The 5,000-nt window shown below is 41.4% G+C and overlaps 1 protein-coding gene across 1 annotated transcript in view; it reads left to right on the top strand.

The window, feature by feature from the left end:
• LOC134443668 (cilia- and flagella-associated protein 74-like) overlaps positions 1-5,000 on the top strand; it is a 50,726-nt gene that overhangs the window by 10,524 nt on the left and 35,202 nt on the right. The gene's annotated exons all lie outside the window — the stretch shown is intronic.

Below are 5,000 nucleotides of genomic sequence, written 5' to 3'. Positions count from 1 at the left end.
GTCAGCCTCCAAAATCACCACAGGTAAATAGCAACCTGCATGAAGATATCAGCAGCAAAGACAGATAGCACAGTTTGGCGGACAGTGTGTTACAGTTTTTCTCCATTGGTTTGGCTCATTTCTTGAAACTGAGATGTCATTCTCAAAGCGTGGACAAATCCCAAAACTAATTTGCAGTTCCTCACAACAGAATGGCATTTATCATTGCTTTCATCAAATTTCAAATGCTTTTGTACATGTCTCAATCATTTAGTACATCCTTGCAAATGGCTATGTACAAGTATCCTACAGTTAACACAATCAGCTTACATTTAGTAGAATTTTCAAATGAATGTACCTTGCTGATCTATCCCAATTGGTTGATTGTGTGTAATGGTTGTCCTGAAAACATGTCAGCACATTTTCTTCATATAAGTCATCAATGAACGTGTGAATGTCCCATGTGATCATGACGAATCATATGACTGCAACCAGATAATGGTTGAATTACAGTTTTTCTCGATTGGTTTGGCTCATTTCTTGAAACTGAGATGACATTCCTATAACCATTGGGTCATTTGGCCAAACATTCTTACACTTCTGCACAACAGTTCAGATAACTAGCAAAATGTCATATACCTCCCAAAACACCTCATTCTTGCATCAGCACTAAACTGTCTCACATATAAATAGTCAGTACCATCAAAATGGCATAGATCATAGGCGGCGCTACAGCAAGACTCTTGGGGAAGCTAAAAAAAGAAAAAAAAAGAACAAAAAAAGGGGGGGGTGGGGGTGCCAACGTCATCGGAGAAACTGTGGTGGTAGGAGGGTCTGGGGGCACTGTATCAGTCGCCACGCGAGGCCCTAACCGCGACTTTTGATATATTATCTGCATGACATTATATGATGTTGAAACAAAATGATGAACAAACAAAACGGAACATTTCCATGCGCAACTATGGGTCTTCATGCTTGTGCTCCAATGGAACTCTAAGGCACACACACACACTGGAGGCAGGAGAGGAAGACGGCTATTTGCCAGACCATGGACTATTATCTCCCAAAAATGTCTCGAGCAATCAAATCATACACCCGACTGTCCACACCTTTGTTTCTATTGACATTTTCATGCGCGAGGTCACTTTACCTCCATCAGACCGATATCAAAACTCGCAATCAAACTCACAAAACTAATGACTTCAGATGTCAGTTTTGCAGCCCAAATAATACAAATATGCTGTAATTTTGAATTTCTAGTTGAAGTAGCTAGTGATGTAGTTCGCTACATTTCCAGATGGTTGTAACTAGCTTAATAATTCTATTGGACGTAGCTTGTCTAGTGGAGCTAAATGTTAGCTTACTAGGTTCTCGCTGCCTCGCACTGTACACTGTCCACTCCAGTCACACGCAGATGCCCAACAAACACAAGCGAATACATGGTAACTAAACCACCCTCACAGGCCACCATGAATTCAGGAAAGGTGTGCATTTTTGAAAGTGGTGTTCGCTTGGTGACAGGATAGCACAGGTGTTTTGTTTTGAAGTGATGGCTAGTTAGACGGAAGACAGACAACTAGGCCTACATCAAACATTGACAACAACATTGCCACCAAATAGTAAACCTAGCGCTTCGGCGAGCACATCAGGGGGAAAAACAGATTTCCTACCTTATTCTGTCCTGTCAATTCCTGTTACTTGAAGATAGAGGCAAAATATCAATTTATATTCGCCAAATAGGCTATCCATAGATGTAGTGTGGTTGAATAACGAATGCTAAAGAGGAAAATGTCAACATTGTGACCTATGGCTGGTGGAAAAAAAACGAATGATCTATAAATGAAATGTAGTGGAATCCCAATTTATTCTAGAGGTCATTGCTTTATCAAGATATTAAACATTCCAGATTTAATTTCATAAGCCACTAGCCCGCTCACCGCCTGGCTCTGTTGAAGCCAGCTGATTGGTTGACCGCAGCATGACATCGCCGCAACGAGGCTAGATCTACTAACAAGGTGGATAGGCCTAGGCACTTCAGCAGGAAACCCTATTTCTGTTTCCTTGTGTGTGCCTGCGACACTCCATCGCTGGATATAAAAAAACATGATTTTAAATTTTCATTTTATTTATTTCTTATGACAACTTTGGGGAAGCTAAGCTTCCCCTAGCCTCTTAATAGCGCCGCCCATGGCATAGATCCTTCTCAATTGCTTTGGCTCATTTGCATTCATTTAGTCCTTCTGTCAAAATAAACTGGATGGTTCAGCATAACTACATGGATCCTCATCACTCGCTCATATCACCCCAAAAACAGTTTACCCATGTGTCAAAACTAAATTTCTTCCCCACATATATCATCAGTACCCCCAAAATACATTGTCTAATTCGTTTAGATAAGCAAGGTCAATTTATTTGGAAAATGTTCTGAATGTATGCTGAATGTGTCAACTGAAGGGTATTTGTACATATCCATCTGCATAGATGTACTAAACATTTGAGACATGTACAAAGCATTTGATATCTGATGAAAGCAATGAAAAATGCCATTCTGTTTTGGGAAATTGCAAGTTGGTTTGGGGATTTGTCCGTGTTGTTTTGAGAATGTCATCTCAGTTTCGAGAAACCAATCGAGAAAAACTGTAACGTGTGAATCTCCCATGCCATGTGACCATAACGACTCATGTGAATGCAACCTGGCAATTGTTAGATGGATAAATACCAGTGCATGTGGACTACTGCTTCATTTCCCTCAAAAATTTTGTGGTGAAAGAAGCTCCTCTCCAAGGAACGAAGATGCAGAGATACAGCACTCAACAGGCATTGGAAATGATCCACACACGCACAGACACACACACACACACACACACACACACACACACACACACACACACACACACACACACACACACACACACACACACACACACACACACACACACACACACACACACTCTGTGTCTCAAGTGACAGCTGTGAGCTGCTAACAGCCACATTTCCACAACAAAAGGAGTGTCCGCAGGGGGTCCAAAGGGTCAAATGACCCTCTTGTGGGGCTTTTAGGTAAAAAGGTCAATTGACCCCTCCGTGGTAGTTCTAGTGTTAAATGTGCTGCATAGCCAAAACATTACACCATTTAACTCATTGGCTGCCAGCCATTTTCATAAAAGAGTACCTCGGAGTGCCAGAGATTTTTCAGCATTTTGGGCGTTTTTTGGAGGCTCACAGAAAATTGAGTTCTGTGTCTATGTCAACACCATACCTATCAAAACACAGATTAGACGCTCATCTGTCATCAGAAAAAAACGGTGTCTCTCTACCCCTTTCCGTTCTTTCATAATCATCTGTTGAAATTAAGTGGAATTCGCCAAAATGCTGCTTTCTAGCCAAAAAGCTGAGAAAACGCCATTTGAAGTAGAACTATAACTGCAAACGTTTTTGCCCATAATGGCATCATCCAGCCAACAACTCCAAACCTATCAGATGCTATTACAGAGTCTTCTGTCATCTGTAGCCTGAACAAAAGATCGATTGTATGACCTTTTCAACCTAATGTACTGAAATATAACGGGGGTGGACTCAAAAACAAGGGTGTTTTGGTTTAGTTGCTGGCACGCAGAATGGATCATGACAGCAGGTGCCCCTAACTCCGGGAACTCCCTCCCTCTCCCTCTCCCTCTGATTGTGCTCTCTCTCCCCTCGTTGGAGAAGGAATCACAGCTGGTTTATTTCCTCCAGAAATAGTACCGTGTTGTGTCTTGTGGGGGAGGGAGGCAGGTAGGCAGGCAGCTCCGCTTAGCGTAGCTTACTGCAGCTTCTTTGGCAGAGCGGACAATTTGCAGATTGATGATTACTGTCATCATGGTTCTGCTATAGTGATCTTGTCATATATTGTTCAATGAATTTTCTTTTGATAAAGTACTGATCACAAATCCAACATTTCACAAGTCGATTGGAGTGGTGAAGGCTAGCTGGTTTGAGGCTAAGTGCAATGCTTTCTCATGTGAGCTGACTGCATCTGACCAGACACAAAGGCTACTCTGTTCCAAGAATCTGCAACCCCCCTGTCTTTTTTGATGATACAGTAATCTGATCATACTATACAGATCCATAAAAAATAACTGTAGAATGAGTAAAAATAGTTGACTTACCAAGGCTCCTTTATTTAGGCTTAGTTGTAAGTTGTTAGCGATTTCGTGCTAGCTAGCTAGCTAGCATAGCGAAATTTATAGCCAAGCATTCCCAACATCACCACTAGTCCCGTGCATTCTCCTGTTAGATGATATTTTGTAAGCATCATCCTGATGTTGTGTAGGCTGATCACATTATCCAAAATGAAAGGTTGCCACACAGATCATCTCATGGTGTATTTTGGGCAAGCTAGCTACAATGCCTTCTAGCTAGATAGCAACAGGGGGTTGTATTTTGGTCATGAGAGGAAGGTTTTTTTTTGGTCAGGCTCTGACACTAAAATCAGTAGCCTACCTGTGTTAAAATCAGAGGGCAAGAAAGTAGACTACTGTCACAGGTGCTTTACTTTCAAAAATGATTTTTCTATGCTACTTTTGAGATTATAATAGTAAAAAAAGGGGTGTTTTTGTCTTGACATTTCCTCCTGGTCTGAACTAAGCCCTGCCTTGACTGTTCCTAAGGACACTTCTGCCACCTACAGGAACAGTTAGAAAATGCCTAGAGGCTTGAAATTTATACAGAAGATAGGTCAGACCGTCCTCGAGGTCTGGCTGTAAAAAAACGCAATTATCGGCGAATGACGTCGAAGGCAGGGGGCGTCACTATTCGAAATGACGTCATTCGACGGCCAAGGCAGCCAATGAGTTAAATATGTTGCATAGCCTAAACAAGACACCATTTAAATATGACGCATAGCCTAAACATTACACCATTTAAATATGTTGCATAGCCAACAATATATTGCTTAGCCTAACTATTACACCATATGTTGCATAGCCAAACACCATTACACCATTTAAATATGTTGCAAAGCCTAAACATTACACCATTTA

This window comes from Engraulis encrasicolus, unplaced genomic scaffold (assembly GCF_034702125.1).
Source record: "Engraulis encrasicolus isolate BLACKSEA-1 unplaced genomic scaffold, IST_EnEncr_1.0 scaffold_34_np1212, whole genome shotgun sequence".
Classification (NCBI taxonomy): Eukaryota; Metazoa; Chordata; class Actinopteri; order Clupeiformes; family Engraulidae; genus Engraulis; species Engraulis encrasicolus.
This window is presented reverse-complemented; position numbering and strand designations above follow the sequence as displayed.